Source organism: Chiroxiphia lanceolata, chromosome 2 (genome assembly GCF_009829145.1).
Source record: "Chiroxiphia lanceolata isolate bChiLan1 chromosome 2, bChiLan1.pri, whole genome shotgun sequence".
Lineage (NCBI taxonomy): Eukaryota > Metazoa > Chordata > Aves > Passeriformes > Pipridae > Chiroxiphia > Chiroxiphia lanceolata.
The window spans coordinates 91,013,097-91,031,467 of NC_045638.1; the positions used below are offsets into that span (position 1 = coordinate 91,013,097).

General features: G+C 41.3%; 1 protein-coding gene across 2 annotated transcripts in view; it reads left to right on the top strand.

Annotated features, from left to right (window-relative positions):
• The first annotated feature begins 4,462 nt into the window (after positions 1-4,462).
• The window catches only part of EPHB6 (EPH receptor B6), a 71,053-nt gene continuing 57,144 nt past the window's right edge, over positions 4,463-18,371 (top strand). The window contains exon 1 of one of the 2 annotated variants that reach the window (XM_032680336.1): positions 4,463-4,610. The gene's annotated coding sequence lies outside the window, so the exon portion shown is untranslated. Of the gene's footprint in view, positions 4,611-4,695; positions 5,086-18,371 lie in introns of those variants that run through there. The other variant, XM_032680334.1, reaches the window with a different exon arrangement.

Consider the following 18,371-nt stretch of genomic DNA (forward strand, 5'->3'; position numbering starts at 1 on the left):
GGTTACATAGGGAGAATGCTAGAAAATGGATAGATAAACAAACATTTAGGCTGTAGCTCCGGTGAACTGGCACAAGTCTAGCTGTTTCTTCACCTTTGAGACTGTTGTAAAAATTTGCAACTGGCCCGTGCCAACTGAGGAGAGAGGTTAGGATGCAAAGCATAAAATTACAAGGGTAAATATTAATTCATGTGCATGATGTGTCTCAGCCAAATTGGGCCAACCCATATGTGGTTTTACACACAATTCTTATACGCTTCAAACATTCAGGTACTACGTGATTTGACTAATCACTAACACGCACAGTACTGATTATTAATCACAGTAAATCTCTGCAAACCATCTACATTTTTTGCAGAATTCTTAATGCTTATCTATTGATGCAGACATCCCTGGAGTCAGTCTTGTTATAGTTACTTACCTAAGATGCCAGTTGACGCTGGGAAGGTTTCGAAGATGTGGTCTAGGACAGTGGTGTTGTGTTGGTTGTCCACAGGTATTCTTTATCCTTCATGGACAAAGCAAGCTTCCAAGAAGCAAAGTCCTTATTTCCAGGACTAGGTCACCCTTTAGTTTCTTTTACTTAAGCAGGAACAATACTAATGCCTTTAGTAAAATTTCAGAACTTTATGACAATACAGTGTATAATGTGAAATAATACATATTTGCAAAATAAATACACTGTCATATTATAAAGACTGGTTGATATATAATAATCAAGGAAGGTAGTTTTCATAACAACTGATACACATACTTAATAAAAATAATAATTAAAAATACAAGTGAATGCAAGTTATCCAATACAAGTTATCCAATGAAGTTTGGGGTTTTTCCCCTTTCTGGTTTAGATTTATTTCCATTAAAGCTCAGGAAACAAAGCTCTAAGCAGGGGTGAATACTAATGGTTGCCAAGCACCAGTGTGGAGACTGTAAAGGTCTGGTTTTTCACACTCTATTTTGGGCTGCCCCTCATTCCTTTTGCAATTCTATGCTTCCCCAAATTACATTCAGTTATTTCTTATGAATTTTACATAAGTTCTCCTCTTTCTCTGCTGGTCTTTCTTAGGGAGAAAATAATTTTTTACTTCACCAAACACATCACCAAACAAAACAATTCCATAAGATATGGTATCCAGAGGATATTACAAGGTTTTTATTTACTGATGTATGATTATTTTCCAGAAATCTGTAAAGGAAAATGTGCTATTTCAGACAGTTGCAGTGATAAATCTGCCCTTGAAAAAATCTTCTTGAAGATTTTATCCGCTGAATAGTTCTGTTTCAAAACTGCTTGTCAAACATGTCCTCTCATGTATAAATAGTACCCTTCTTATTCTTTCCTCTGCCTGCTATTCTATTTGCTGTTGCCAGCTCCTCCCTTTCTTCTCCACATCCCTTTCTTTCCTTGTCTGTCTTTTATAGTCACTCTGTATCTTTCTTTCTCTACCTCTGTCTCCCACCTCTCTCACTCTTACCCTCCTTTTACTCTCTTTTTCCTTTGAAACTCTATTCCCCCTGTCTTAACCCAACCCCTCCCTTTTATCCTCCTCAGCTATTCTCTCATGGGTGGTTTTCTTCTCTTTGGTTTGTGTGGTCTGCCCTGCACATTCCAATTCTTTTCTCTTCAAGACCTAACATGTTTCACACAGTGAAGAGAGTATTTAAGAAATGAATTATGCTTTGCTGTCCTGACCATCTTTTTAATAACTGCACCTTCTTCTTTTCTTCAAATATTGCAAGATCTGTTTGTGTGTCTGGATATTTGAAACTCAATATTTTGTGGAATCACATGTCTATAAAATGAATGTATGTCTATGTAATTTGGAGTATACGATTGTCTATATCAGTGGTCTCCACAGTTTTTTGATCATGTACCCCTCTTGTTAAAAGGCTTTAGCATACACCCCCAATATACATATGTTTACTTATTTATAAATTATATACCACTGCAGTTCTAATATTTTTCTCCTGCACCCCAATGGGTTGTCTTGCATACCCCTTGGGGTGCATGCACCCCCCTTTGGAGATCACAGCTCTATATCATGCAGCCGCACTGCTGCATGAGGAATGCTGGGTTTGTCACATTTAAGATTGTCCTGAGAACATGATCCACCCATGGTAGTTTTGGATTGAGAGCTTTTGCTTCCCTGTTTCTGTCATGTTGGCTGTGATTCTTTTCATATTGAGAGGGATGAGTTTTTCTGGTAGGGTGTAATAATCTGCCCAGCAGAGGGAGATTTCAGAAACTGAAAACTTTTTTTAAATATATAAATGCCACAGCATTGCAAAATCCTGCAACATTGAAGAACATTTAAACACTGCCATAAAATTAATCCCTTGTAAAAGATTGACTGTCAGCTTGCCTTTCACCAGGTGAGGTTTTAAACACTGTTTGGATGTTGCATGTGCACACGTGCACAGGAACTTTTCCCAGACTTCCCTATTCAGTGTAGCAGTTTGCTCATGCTTGGCTTTCATTCCACAAGAAGGAGGAGGAGGAGGTTTTGGGGGAATATTCCGTTACCATAAAGGGGAGGAAGTGTTTCTGCAGCTATTGAACAAAGCAGCTTGTTAACCTCTTTCCCGACCCCAGTGCAATGGTACAGTCCCACTGCTCCTTTCTAGGGGCCAGATGCTCCTCATAGTACAAAAACGAGGAAGAAAGGAAAACATGTGCAAAAATTTACTACCCTACTGAGTAAGGACCAGATTCCAAGAGCTGAATACCTGCAGTTTCTCCTGAAGAAAATTTGTTTTAGAATCAGATGGGAGAAAGGGGGGGAGGGAAGTTGGAAGGAAAGAAGTCTGTTGTAATTGGTGTCTAGAAACCCCCACAGAGAGGATTAAGAAAGAAACTATGCTGTCTGGGAAGACATAGGTTTTTGTGTTATTCTGCATATATACAGAACTGCTAGAGAAGGCTGTGCTGTATGGAAATTAGCCCTAGCTTTTTGAATGCTGAGATGTGCCACTATCTGCTGATGGTACTTCTTTTAAGCAGAACTTTATATATTTTACCATGCAGTGGGGTGTCTAATGTGCTTTGTCGTTTTGTATGTGTACCAGTGTCCTATGTGGAAGGGAATCACAGTCACTTTCTATGGTATATAATGTGAAGCTCATACCTCAAACCAAAGGAAGTCACTTTGTCAGCAGAAGCCCAAAACTCTGCTCTGTGTTATCAAGTTATTTGCGAATTGTAAACCACTGAGTTTTGATATATTTTCCATTCAGTCCTTAATGCACACTGTGCTTACACTGTAGCTCACTGCACCCTTCCTCATTTTCTGCCACTTACCTGTGTAACTCAGTGAATGGTAGATACATGCAGAGGCTGTTACAGCATGCCTCATCCTCTAGCATTTCTCTGTGTTCAGCCCAGTGACATCTGCAGAATGAGAATGGAGAGACCCAGAAAGATGCTTCTAGTCCTTTGTTTCTACATTGGAAGCTGAGGTTCCAATGGGAGAGTTGGTTGATTCATCCCAATGACTGAGGTTTGTTAGTACCTAGAATCAAACAAGCACCTAGCCTCTGCGACATTTCACAGAATCACAAACCGGATAAGGTTGGTGAGGTCATCACTGCCTAAGTAGGGTCATCCTAGAGCACATTGCACAGGGTTGTGTCCAGATGATTATGGAATATCTCCAATGAGGGAGACACTATAAACTCTCTGGGCAATCTGTTCCAGTGTGCAGTCACCCGCACAGCAAAGCAGTTCTTCCTCACATTCAGGAGGAAGTTCCTGTGCATCAGTTTCTGCTTGTTGCCTCATGTCCTGTTCCTTGGCACCACCGTGAAGAGCCTGGCTCATTCCTCTTAATACCCTCCCTGCAGATACTTATTGATAAGGTCCCCTCTCTCAGACAACTCTTCTAGATGCTAAACAGGTCCATCTTCCTCAGCCTTTCCTCTGCTGGACTCACATCAGCAGCCCCTTGTCTCTCTCTTGTTTTGAGGAGCCCAGAACTGGACAAAGTACTCCAGATACCCCTCACTGGGGCTGAGTAGACGGAGAGCATTTGGAGGCAGAACACAAGTAAGCACATACGCTTTAGCTTGAGGCGGGGTTGCCGCGAACAGCAGAAGACGCTACATAGTAACATGAATTTCAACACTGTCAAGAGAGACTGGCCACGGTTCAGTCCTGTACGGCCAATCTGTCCCTCCTGACCTGAACCTGACAGGGGCAGGGGCGGGGGCCGGGGCTTGGGCAGGGGCTGGGGCAGGCGCAATTGCAGCCACGCTCGAGATCCCCAGAGGGCGCCCGGCCGCAACCTTGATGCTGCGGCGAGGGAAGACCCACTTGGAAAACCCCCCTCTGGAAGAGACCGGGTGGGGGAGCGGGAGGGAGCCCGAGCAGCACAGCCCGGCATCGCGGAGGGAACCCGGTGCCGCCCAGGGGCCCGCCCAGCCTGCCAGGGGCGGGCGGCGGAGGGGAGGCAGCCTGAGGCGGCGGGGGACGAGGGAGCCGACGGGGCTGTGCGGGAGAGAGGATGGCGATGGCCGCGGAAGTGACAGGAGTGGCTGGAGCCGCCCCGGAGCGCGGGGTCTCGCAGCGCCCCCACCCTCTTTTGCCGTCGCTGGGCCTCTGCGAAGGAAAGCAGGTCGGGGGGGCGGAGAGAGAATGGAGGAGGGGCACGGCGAAGAGGGGAGGGAGGCAGGGGGGAGAGAAAGAGAGAGAGGGAGAGAGAGAGAGAGGAGCCCGGAGAAAGGGACAAGGCAGATCCTGGGAAGAGAGAGGAAGAGAGACTCCTGCAGGAGGGAGATCCTGGGCGGGGAGAGGACGTTCCCGGAGAAGGGCTTGGAGAGTAGCGCAAGTATCGGGACTGCTGGCGAGCATCCGACTTGTTGAAAGGCATCGACCGAGAGCCAGAGGCTGTGCCTGGGGCCGGGGGACAAAGCGGCGGAGCTTGCGCTGGCCCGTCGGGATGGTGCAACTCGCGCGATGAAAAATGGTCTTTGTCCAACTTTTCTGATGCCGGGAGGCCGGTCGGCACGGCTCTGTCGGGAAGGGCTCCTGCGAAAACTGCTCGAGTAATGCTGGGAAGTGAAAGGGGTGTTGCTGGAGTCCCGCACAAGGTACCGTGGCGGACGATCGGGCCGGCGGGGACGGGCATTGTGAGCCCGACCGGAGCGGGCCGTGGTCGCGGGTACACTCTCCGGTCTCTGCCATCCGAGGGAGGGGCAGACACAGAACAAACGAGTACTACTTCGAGAGGGATTAAAACTCCTCAGATTGTGTGGGGTTTTTTCTCCTCTTCTGGTGTGTGCTGTTGAAAGGCTGCGTTACTGTGGCCCTCCGCCAAGCGCACCTCTGCTGTCAGGTGCCGTCTGTGGGCACGGAGAGGACAGATGTGGGGAATAGGGTCGGCTTCTCTGCTCACGGAAATTACTGTCACACAGACACGTTCCACAGATGCATGGTGCTTTTGGTGTGCTCCCATGCCCGTTGTTTCCCTCTCCCTCTAGCTCTCTGAAGAGCCATAAGGAATTGCTGCCTTTGAAGTCTCTGAAGTAGGGGTGGATGGATGTTGGTGTAGGTTCCCGATTCTCATGGAACGATACGTGGAAGGTTGTGTGGCCTTGTCTGTGGGTAGGGTTGTTCAGTGCCCTTTGGGGGACAGATGGCTGTATGAGTGCTTGTGGCAGAGAAAAACCATGTTAACCTATTTTTCGAGGAGATGATGCAAGTTACTACTACTCAAGCTAAATAAATCTGTGAATGTGGGAGGGGCTGTTGTGATGGGTAATTTTAAATTTGCCTTTTGTGGATCTACTGAGATGATTTCACTTACTCTGAAATTTCTCTTGCAATTACACTCGCTCGATTGGGAAGAAGGGTGAATATCACCTCCCTCTCCTACAAGTTCTAAAAGTCAGAGAGTAAAGACGTGGAAGCAAATGTCCCAAGGGTCATCCATCACTATCAGTGTACCAAGTTATGCAGTTTCATGAGGAATGAGAGTGAGAGAGCAAATGGAAACAACAAAGTCAAGCAGAGTTGCTGCCACCACATGCATCTGATACAGAAACACATTTGCAGCTTCAGTTGGGATGGAGGGAGGCTCCCTTTTTCCTTGTTATGTAGGTTCTAATCAGAAACATGAAACTGGATGTGGGTGCACTTCTTGTTTAGTCACAGCTGATCCACCTGCCCTAAGCCATTAATACAAGATTTATTGACTATTTTTAGTTATTTTTTTATTCCTAGTTTGAAATAATTCCAGTGCTGAGATTCCTTTGGGAGAAGGAAAGGAAAAGATAATCCACTATCTAATAATCCTTTTCCATTGATGTTACCCCATCTCGATGCTGAAAGAAAATACTGTCTGTTTCTGTCTAGAACTTCATTCCATAAATTCAACACCTTGCCACTACTTCAGTTTATTTTGCTAGTGTTTTGTCAGACTTCAGATAACTGCATGTAATTGCATCCTTTCCTTTCCTTTGCTGCCTTTTCCATGTATGTTGTCTTAGCCTAAATATTTTTTTCCTGTCTTCTGAGTTCCCTCCTATTTGACTTTCTTGCACTTACACTGAACTGCTCAGAATTGTTTACATGGCCATGTATTTTGAAAGACCATTACTGTGGGATGTTGGAGATTGTATGAACTAGGATTGTATCTCTCTCTAATTTAACCACAGAAACCCTGCAGAAGGGCATGTCTTCTTGCATTGTTCTGAGGTTCTCAGCTCTTCCAAGCTGTTATCTGTGGCAAGAACAGCTTGGGTTATAGAGACTTTTTGGAGAGGGTCTTTTTTTTTGCCCAAGGCCATTACTCTCTTCTCCTTCCGTATTTTACTTGCGGGCTGACCAATGACACAGTGTAAATCCTTTTTTGGGGGAAGGGAGGTGGTGGCTCCAAGGAGACAGCTGCTTATTCTTCAGCACGCTCCCGTAGGCTTCCAGCAGATGTGTCCCACAAGGGAGCTGATCCCTCAGTCCATTGAGAATTGTCTTCTTTATGCCTGTACAAATTCACATCCTTCTTTGTGCCCTTTGATATTGTATTTGCCATATGCAGAGAATCATGTAAGAGATAAGTATAATTTCTCACCCCTTATCTTGTGTGCCTCCATTAAGATAAAATGGTTTTGTGGTCAACTCTCCTTCCCTGGATACCTGCACTGTTACAAAATTTATGCATGGTTTTCCTCTGACTTCAGGAATGCTCCCCTTTATAGATCCACTCTCCCTAAAACCTTCTTTCCTTGTGTTTCATGCATTATCCCTCAGCAGTGCAGAGGTTATCCTAAAGTCCCTACAGATGACTACAAAGTACTTTTGGAGCACATTTAAGGTTGCAAAGTTTATTTTTAATTCTCATTTCTGTGGCCACATTGCACATGTTTACTGCACACACAAACAGTAGAATATGGAAGAAGTACAAAGTGGTGTGTATGGTCAAGTAGTGCGGTTTAGCCACCAAAAGAAAAGGTCAGTATCCCCCAAAAAGGGTGCTATCATGAAAATGTGTTTATTAAGAATGTTCCAGATTGGCTGTTCTTGGTCATAAACATGTAATTCTTTTTTTCCAGAAGCTAAAAGACTAATTTCTGTGAAAAGCTGATCAAAACTTAATGGGGAAACTGATGAGCCTCCTATAAATATTGTCATTTTTTGTCATTTTTTTCTTAAACCTACTTTAATATTATATTAGTGTTATATCTTACTGTTTAAAAAAATAAAAAATTATGTTTTGTTAGAGAGTTTTGTATCATCTTAAAGCAATAGAGTTAAAGTATTTCTTCCAACTACTGATTCCACACATTCAGTGGTTTTCCAACTCTTTGCAACCTTAATAATTTAGCTTCTGTGTGTTAAGTCTTGGGCTGAGCATGACTTGAGCCAAACATCCCTCTTCTCCCCATATTTGCTCTTTTTGGCAACCATGCAGTGTCATGGACTTCTACGGTATGCACAAGTTTAACATTATTATTCTGTAAATAATTCTGTAGATGTTGCACAGCAACAAACTAGCTCTCTGTCTCCAGTGTTGTCTGTGTTGTGTAAACAGACCCCCAAAAGGATAAAAACTCCTTAATTACTCATGTCAACCATGGCACTCTAACATGTGACCAGCAAATCTGAGTAAGAAAATTCCATTTCATGTTGTCACTCTTTTCACCTTTGATTTATACAAGGAGCTTCAAACTTAACAAAGAACTACACTAGTACTTTGCTCTTAGAGGCATGTTGTACTTTCAAGAAATATTCCTCTGCCACCAGGAGCGGAATTTTATTTGAAGTGTATGTTGTATTTAAAAAAAATTAAAAAGTGTGTTCTTTATGGAGATACTGACCCACTGAAGGCACTGTATTGCCCTTAAAAAGTCACTGTGGAGCAGGCTGATGTTTCTGTCACAGAAGTCCTACTTGAAGATTGTTCTTGAGAGCACTTCTGAAAAAAGCTCTTCTAGTCACTGGTTTCAATTTTCCATGCCTCCAGAGGCCCCTGTGCATTCTGCTACTCAGGCTTGCTTGTCAAGAAAATTTTTGTTCAAACGTTTCACACGCACACCCCCACTCCCATATGCACGTGTGCATGTGCATGCTCATATGTGCACACAGCAATGGGTAAAGAGGAGAAAAAAAGTGCTGTCCTGGGAAGAGAGAAGATGCTGGATACAATAAGAACACAGCCTATCCAGTTTGAAAACTATAGCCTTACGTATAAAGGCTGAGTCCTTAAGGTCTTGATTCACCTTAGGATGGAAATTCTCGCCAGCCCAGACCTGCATATTGAAACATATATGACTTCATTTTCAGAGAGGCTTTTTTTTTCTGTCTGCTTAAGCTTGCCAAGTAAATGATTCCTCTGCTGATTCTGCAGTTTCCAAGTGCAGTTTTTTGCTCTGTACCATGTCTCTGGAAAATATCCAGTGTGTCTAAATCATGTAATTAAACCCTAGAAGCTGGAGACTGAGGACTACTGACTCTTTGTAACATTTCTGTTTTAGCATACTGATGTTACTTCAAGTTACTGTAAAGCTTTCAAAGATCCCTAGATGACCTGATCTCTCTCCCACTTACTGCAAAACACTCACATGATATGAATCTGTTTGGCCCAGCTGACCACTTCAGAGGCAGTGTGTAGGATACAGACGCCTGTGTGGAGGCCTTTAGCATCAGGCTTACCACAGGTTCTCTCAGATCCTGAGGATGTCTACAAATGGAAGCAAAGTTCCTTGGCAGAATTCTCTTATCTTCCTAACTATTCTTTAAAAAGAGAGTGGGATGTCACAAGAGGGACAGTATTGTGGAGATTTCTGGGCAGGTTTTGAATAATTTCAATTTGGAAATTCAAATTGGACTGTTTATAAACCTGTTTGAATTTCCAAATGTTAAGTTTCACTCACAGCTAGGATCAGTTTGATTCCAGTACACAGAATCTGGAATGCTTTCTGCACCAGGAAGATGTTTGAAATTATTCCTGCTTGGGTTTGAGCCAGGAAGAAGCTGCTGGAAGCACAGCTGGATTGGGATGTTTGCCTGCAGTTGTCTCCCAGATGGTCTCTTCCCTTGCTAATGTCAGTAGGCTTTCAGCTGGTGCCAGCAGCAAGAGAATGTGAATATGTACTGACATTTTCACTTTTCAGTGAGTTTGCTAATCCCGTTTGGTGCATGAGTTCTTCATAAGAGGGGTACCATACCAGCAGTTACCACTGCCATCACTATGGTATCAGGAGTGGAAGAGTTCTGTTGAGGAATGTTCATTTTCTTACGAGTGCAGAGAGGATCTTAGTGGCCTTCTCCTCTTCCAGGGTCTAGGCATGTTAGAAATACATAAAGGAGCAGTACAAGGTGATTTGAGAACAAATTCTGGTGACTTGACTATAAGTCAGTGGTCTCTTAAAATCTAGGAGATAGATAGATTCTTGACAGAGGGAATTTTCTTAGTTTGCATGTGCCTTGGTGGTGTGTTCTGCTGGGACACGTATGTGGAGTCAGGTGCTGAAGAGTAATTAGTTTTCATTTTGAGCCTTACTGTAGCTACCTTCGTGCTCAGGGCCCCTGGCTGAGTACCAGAAACACATTTAGTGAAATAACGTAAGAGGAATGATGCATGATTTGTGCTCCTTGTTTTAGTCAAAAGTCCTCTTAACTCCGACTGGAAGAATTGTGTTGACAGTTGTGTGTTTCTCATGGATAATTTTACCAGTCTGGAAATAGAAGGGACTCTAGGTGGTCTCAGGAAGCTGCAGGTTCTTGCAAGCACTAAGCACTAACTTTGGGTAGAAGATGGAGGGCCATGAAGGGAGGGCCATCCCAGGGGAGGCCAAGAAGAAGGCTAGAGCACTTCTTCTATGAAGACAGCCTGAGAAAGCTCAGATTGTTCAGACTGGAGAAGAGAAGGCTCTGGAGAGACATTACTGTGGCCTTCCAGTACCTAAAAGAGATACAAGGGAGCTGGAGAGGGACTTTTGACCAGGATATGTAAGGCTTTAAACTGAAGGAGGATAGGTTTGGGTTAGATATTAGGAATAAATTCCTTGCTCAGAGAGTGGTGAGGCACTGGAACAGCTTGCCCGGAGAAGCTGTGGATGCCCTATCCCTGGAAGTGTTTAAGGCCAGGCTGGATGGGGCTTTCAGCAACCTGGTCCAGTGGAAGGTGTCCCTGCCCATGGGAGTGGGGTTGGAACTAGATGATCTTTAAGGTTTCTTTCAACCCAAACCATTCCATGATTCTATGATTTTATGAAATGAATTCATAGATTTTATGAAATCTATGAAATCAAATTAGTAAATAAATCACTGTTGACTGAAGAGAATAACTTAAAAATTGTTTCCTGAGTAGATTCTTTTGATTACGCCTAATGAATTACACCCAAAAGAGTGTGTGTGATGACAGAGTGTAAGGAAAGCAAATCTGACATTGGAAACAGATTAAAAATAAAAATGTTCAATTCTTTAAAAGAATTACACTAAAACAAGTCTTATTCTGTCTGATAAATTAACACCTATTAGATGACCATAATTGAAATGGTTATAATAGGCTTGTTGGTTTGTTATACCTGTCTTGCTTCTCTTAGCTGATGGTCTGTACCAGCCCACTGTATCTAACAGCATTATAAAGAGTTATGTGTATAGAACTCAGAGTTGGAAAGGGTAACTTGCGCTAAAAACTCAGAAAGTTATTTTAAAATGGTGATGATTCTTTTGAAAACAGCTTAGTTCCCCACCCTCCAGATCATAGCAGGTCAGCCTGGTGTTTTCTACTGTATTTTCTTTAGTGTCTCTGAACCTGTGGTGTTGAAATTGGACAATCCCTGATGTAAATGCACATAGTCTATTTGTATTTGATTGTGTGAACTTCTCTGTCGCAGCACTGATGAGCTGGGAGCTCAGTGAAGACCAACAGAAGTGATTAGGAGACTACATGGAATTTTTAAAATGCTATTAAAAAGAACTAGCTTAATGACTGAAAAGGGATTGCTCTGGAGTGGTTATAGTACTTGGGAGACTATTGACGGGATCCTAGACAACACAGCCGAAGTAAAAGGAATGGTTCAAGTTGCCCAAAGTAGGTCATTTTGGGTTCAGTATTAGGGTATGTTTTCTTCCAGCAAAGGTCCAAGTAGATTGTAAAAAGTCATGTAAGTCCTATTGCTAATGTCATTTAAAAACATAACTAGGAAAGCTTAAAGAAATATACAGACAAAAATCCTACAGTTGACTGGGACTGTAGGCCAGATGTTGTCTAGATGAAGATGTCTGCCCCACTCTTTTCATTTCTATTATTACAGTCTCACCAGCAAGTGAGGGAGGGACTGTCTTCCTGACAGAAAATACATCTTGGATCTGCTGTGTTACAACCAAGACTGGTTGGTGTCCAAGGAAAGGAAGTGGTGTATTGTACTAGCTCCATTTTAAATGTAATCCTTTGGTTTTGAGGTTGGACATGGTCGTAACAAGAACAGTGAGCCCCAGCATCCACACTGAAGTATAAATAAGCCTTTGAGACACAGAGAAGGCAGAATGAACTCTGAGATTTATGTGTTATTGCTTTCTTCTCTGTCATGAAAAATAATACAAACATGCATTAGAAAGAGATGCTATGAGCCTGAAATGTCTTTCTACTATAACCTGCTTGGCCTTCCCATTTCCCCTTAAGACTATTTCTGTTCTGCTGAAGTATTAGTGGTACATAATGTTCCCATTTCCTGAGGGTGGAAACATCGAACTGGAAATGCAGGATGGAGGAGGAGGGAAGGACCTGAGAATGAAATTGGCTGCTCTTCAGGCTCTGCCAGTGGCAAGTTCAAATTTTTGGTGGGGCTCTAACCTGCTTTTGCTACACATGGGCTCCTTGTGATGCTTCGCTGAACTCAGGTAATTGTTCCAAACAGTCATTCCTGTTCAGGTCATCTCTTGCTTCTTTGCAACCTCAATCTCATTTCTTTTCTTCAAGCTACCATTTCTGCTTTGTTTCTCTCTTGATTGTCTTGTAGACAAGAGCCAATTTTGGGCAACCCAATTTCGAAAACCAAAGTTAGAGCCTGGTCTAAGCATTGAACTAGCATGAATCATTAAATAAATATCTAGACGCTGTTGACAAACTTTAAAAGAAACTTAGTGTTAAAGACCAAGTGAGATGTTTCCGAAGTTCAACGGGACCCTCGTAGTGTCTGTTCTTGTTGCTCAGTTCATTCCTTTTAACAATGAGACCATGGTAGGATGAGGAGAAGCATCTGAGCATTATAGATTTAGAGACTGGAACTGAAGAGAGCAAAACTGAAGAAACCATCTATTTTCTCAAAGTTTTTCCAAAATTAGTTTTAAGTCTCATAGCCCCTTTCTCTGTGTTCTTACTGTGCCTTGAGAGATTGCTGCCAAGGTACCTCCCTAGTTGCTTGTTACTGCACAGTTCAGTAATGCCTCCTGCAAAAATGGTTGTAGACAGACCGCAGCTGTGTTGGTGTACAACTCTGGGGAGTTATGACTGGGGCAGTGTAGGATTATTTTGTAGTTTTTCAGAGCCTAATAGGAACAGGAGACTCAAACTAATAGTAGAACAGACAGAATTCCCGTCTAGGCAAACCGTGGTCATATAGAGATGAAAACTGTGTGGTAGAACTCCTCTCTGAGCCATTTTCTCTCTCCTTCACAGCTTCCTAGTTTTGTGCAGGCATTTCCACATCAAACGCTCTAATTTATGTGTTGGAGCTAGGGCTTGTGTATTGTATAGCCTGTTGGTGCAGTTAGTAAAACGTAAGGGGATCAGCTTGACTGAAGATAGTTTTTTATTCCCACTTCCATTCAGGGAATATGTTATGTTATAGGCCTCTGTTAGGGCAACCTTATGAACTCAAAACCTGGCATTTGCAATTTTGTGAGGATGTAACTGAATGGAGGCTGCCTGGTAAACAACTGCATGCAGTGGGACTGAGGAGGAGGTTTGGACAGCAAGATAAAGGCAGTTCACAAGTCAGTAAAGTGATTATGCTTCAGTGCTTTTCTGCCTTGTTGTTTTACAAAGAAGTAGTCTTGCTTCTCTTAACAGGTATAAAAGCAATGATGAGAAATAATGCTACTAATTAAATAGTTCTAAAAGTAGCCTCTATCTGCAAATGCATGAAGCCAACAATTTGTGAACCAAGCTCTATGACAGCCCAAGGCTGTGAAACTGATTAAAATGGAAAAAGGTAGTTTTAATTAACCCTTAAATTATGAAGCACATTCTCTGAAAACCCAAGTTGCCTCATTGAAGCCAGAAAGGAGGTTAATAAAAAGAGCTGCACTTAAATTAAGATGCTTTAATATTATTAGTTCTTTCTGTAATCTGTTTTGAAATGATAGTTTCTCTCATGGAATGAAAGACAATTTCAAAATGCTGGGAATTCCCATGGAAGAGGAACATTATCTTTGAACTGGCTGTCATTGCTGCCACTATCTCCTCATACACAACATAGCCTTGGATACTGTTAATGAATAGATTTGCTAAATATTTCTTACTGTAAAACCCTTATGAAGGAAAAAGCAGAGAAGAGGACAGTAAGCATATTTTTACAAAAAATGAAGATTCTTTACTGCAGCTGAAGAAAATATTAATCCTTACTAAAGGACTTCGCAAATTAGTCCACAAAGAACAGTTTAAGAAAACGATTTTTGATTTGTTTTTTTTTCCCCTTTATTGTGTCTTTTAAATGTTTGTGCATAGATCTTGGTTCATATATTTCTAGACATGCCATGTAAGACTGCATTCTTAATTTAAAATGGGAAACAGCATTAGTATAAAACATTCCTTTTCTTAGGCTTATCCATATCTTAGTTTTGCAAGCCCCTCTTACTTTTCCCCTGCTCAACCCTGCAGGCCCATGATTTCTTTTTCAGCATCCTGACAGTGCCTTAAAGGCTCTTTTGCAGCTCTGTGTTTGGTTTGTCTGTGCAGATTTGCAGATGCAATTGCAGACTTGTTCAGCAAATGTCAAGATTATTTGTCTGATTTGTGGCATTGCTTGTCTGGCCATTGCAAACACTGTGCTTGAGTTCTTTATCACTTTCCATCCATCTGCAATCAGAACTTGGTATATAATAACTTAAATTCCACTTGAAAAAGAAGCACTATCAGCATTGCTGTGTAGATGAGAATATGATTTTAGGGACATACTCTTTGCGTCACTGTCACGGTTTAACCCCAGCTGGCAACTAAGTACTGCACAGCTGCTTGCTTGCTCCCCAACCCCCAGGGCGATGGGGAAGAGAACTGGAAAAAGGTAAAACCCATGGATTTAGATAAAAACATTAAGAACAGTTTAATAATTAGAATAAAATAATAACAGTAATAATAGTGATGATGATGATGATGATGATGAAGAAGAAGAGAAGGAGAAGGAGAGAGAGGCATAAAATCCAAGAAAAAGAAGTGATGTACAATACGCTCACCACCTGCTGACCAATATCCAGCCTGTCCCTGAGTAGTGATCAGTGGCTCCCAGCCAACTCTCCCCTGTTTATACACTGAACATGACGTTCCATGGTATGGAATATCCCTTTGGCCAGTTTGGGTCAGCTGTCCTGGCCGTACTCCCTCCCAGTTTCTTGTACATCTCCCTGCTGGCAGAGCATGGGAAATTGAAAAGTTCTTGATTTAGAGTAAGCTCTACTTAGCAACAACTAAAATATCTGTGTTATTAACAGTATTCTCATACTGAATCCAAAACACAGCTCTGTGCCAGCTACTAAGAAGAAATTTAACTCTATCTCAACTGAAACTGGGACAGTCATACATCCTTTCTTTAAAAACTGTTTGTAAAAGTTTCATTTCCTTTCCCTTTTTTAATGCCAAAATAGTATACATCTTTTCCCATGTTGTTTTCAAACTTGTTCTATCATAAAATTTGAAATTTGAAGTGTTTGTTTAAACTTAGTTATTACCAGTTATACCAGAAAAGGAAATATCACTTTTCAAAGGATTTTTACTACCACAGATTATTTTTACCTAGAAGTTAATAATGTGGTGATCTTCAGATACTTAAGTCTAGTACCGTAATCATAAAATCCTGTGCTTAGAATGCAGCATTTTACACAGTGCTTGAGAAAGGTTTGCTGCTGTGCCCTAGAGCTTGTGAATTGCGTATTTTTTTTATCTCTGAAGCCTTATGTCTTCCTTTTTTCTTTCGTACAAAGGTAAGTCATACTTGACGTTGAAAACATCATGTTTATTTCCGCATAGATGAAAGTGCATTGCAAGGATCTGTGCACAGTTGTACTGAGAGAAGTATCCTGAGAAATTAGAGTAAAATTGATAACAGCTCAGTGAAACTCTACCCAGCAGGTACGGTTGTCATCTTCTCTTTCAATCAAAGAAGAGAAATGTGATAGACAGCTGCTAATTCTTTTCCTCTCTCTTCTTTGTGTAGTCTCCTTTATTTACTGTATGGAAATAAAAAGGGAGTGATTTCTGTATCACTCCAATTCCTGTTATTTTTTAGGAGAGTTTCTATCAGGAAAGTGATGGATAACAAACACAGCAGTTAGTTTCTTGACATATTTTATTATTTAATGTTATTAATATTCTAGAGCTGGAATTTTGCTTCTAGGCATTAATGTTAGAAACTTGAGTATAATGACCAGTGTTTCTTTGAAAAGTGCACAGCTCTCTATATAAATTGTCAATGAAGTGAAATCTTGTGAGTTGGGAAGAGATTTTATTCAGGAACTTAATTGTACTTAATATACATGTAATTTAAGTACCTAATAGATGGAAGGAAGATTCTGTATCTTTAATTTGAATATTTTTTCTAATTGCTATAATTTCAAGGGATCAGTGTCCATCTTTGTTGGGCATAGCAGAAACGTAATGTGAAGTCGTTGAGAGTCTATGGAAACACAGGGCAGCTGTGAATGAATTTTGGTTAGGAAGAAAGACTAGAGTCACAAGCAGCGCTGCGAGCCTACTCCAGCCAAGTATGTGTTGTGGCAGAGAAATGAGATTTGAGGGAAAGTACGGTAGTTATCTAAAGAAATGCAAATGTGGCCACCTGTGTGAGTTGGAAGGCAGCACAGAGGCTCAGAATCTCCCCAGATACCTTTAGGCTGCACCTAGGGAGTCATCTGGAGGGAGCTGTTCAGCTGTCCATAGCTCCCTTTTTTTAATTAGTGCAGGTCTTAGTTACCTACTGAATATGATTCAGCTCAGTCCACTGACTGTAGAGGTCATTTGAGTGATTATGCTTCTAATTTGGGCTCCCTATTTGAACCTCAAGGGTTTAATAAAAATTCATGAGAAGTGTCTCTTACTTCCCTATAAGAGGGAACTTTCCCTATGAAAGTTCTTAATTTGGATCCCACTAGGAAATGTATAATCAGAACATGGAAGATCAGCTTCAAGCCTCCTGGTGTTTCCATGGTAAACAAGGAAATAAATGCCTTTCTTTGGAGGACATTCAAAATTAACCTTTGGATTGTCATTGTAAACTTAAGAAATCCCAAAAGACGCAGCTCTATTTAGATAATCTGTAGGAAGCAAATGATCAAGCCAGCTAGAGGAAATATTTTATGAAGTACGCTGTTGAAGAAGAATTTCTTTAAGCTTAGTTATATATTTCACCTTGAACCTTTCTCTCAAAATTACATTAATAAACTGAACAGACCATAAAAAATCCACAAGGCTTTGTTACCAATTCTACTTTCCTCTCAGATATTTTTAAAGTATTTTGCAGTAATTAAAAATAATCTCAAATAGTAACATAAAATAAAAGGATATACAGCAACTATCAAGATGATTTATTTATTTAATTGAACATTTCTCTGTGCTGCTATATATGTCCCAGTGATAGATTTTTTGAAGAAAACACATTAACTTCATAATATTAAAGCCCAGAGCAATAAATTATGTGTTGCTCTCCCCCCATTCATTTCCTGTTTGGGGTGTAGAAAGATTTCTATGAATAGCAGTTATTGTAGTTATTGTCTAAGGAAGAAGGTAGGCAGTATTATATAATGCTCAAAGTGTTGGACAGGCACTGAATGACAGATTTTCACAACAGCATTGTGAGATTTAGCCTCCTGAGATGTGTGACCATAGCTGCAAGGGCATCTCAGTGGCAAAGGAGCAATTATAGTGGGAGAACACTGGGGGCAATAAAGAAGGAGGGAAGACCTCTTCCTTGATGTATAACACTGTCGTGGTTCCCTATTTATCATGAATGAGAAGTATTAATTCCACTTTCTATACACAGATTCAATGTGATGAATCTGTGTGCAGCACAAATCAGTTGGAATAGTAGCTTATTGACTCTCCCAGATGTTGTGCTCATTTATCTTCTTAATGCTTCTTACTCAGAGATAATATTAAGCTGATATGAGTCACAACGGAAAATGTGCAAGAGGAGGGAAGACTGTGCTTGCAAAGGTACAGCATTTTCTCTGCCCCAAAGTATTTTTGAGGTGCGTTGTATGAAGAAGTATGACAAATATGGGGGAAATATGTGGAATCGAATGTGGCAGAGGGAAGTTGTACCCATATAGTGATTTCTACTGTGAGATAAGCTTAGAGGAGTCAGTTAACAATGAATGAGGAAGAAGCATTGTTCAGTGGGAGGAAACAAGATGATTTGGAAAAGATCTTGGGACAGTTAAGAAGAATTGAAAGCTTAAAAAAAATTGGCATTGTTACTACTTCAACTTCTATTAGTAGAACAATTTTAAATATATAAAAATACTTTGTTGCACGAGGATATGTATATTTCCAAATCTGTTGCAATTTCAAAACAGGGATTGGATAATTTCCTAAAGAGGTACTAATGGGCATGTATTGAGGGATATTTTCTAGTAACCCTTGTCTTATATTTGTGGATACTGGAGAAATAGTAGGGGGAGTGGATCACGTAGAGGCCAGACTTGCAAGCCATCTCCATGT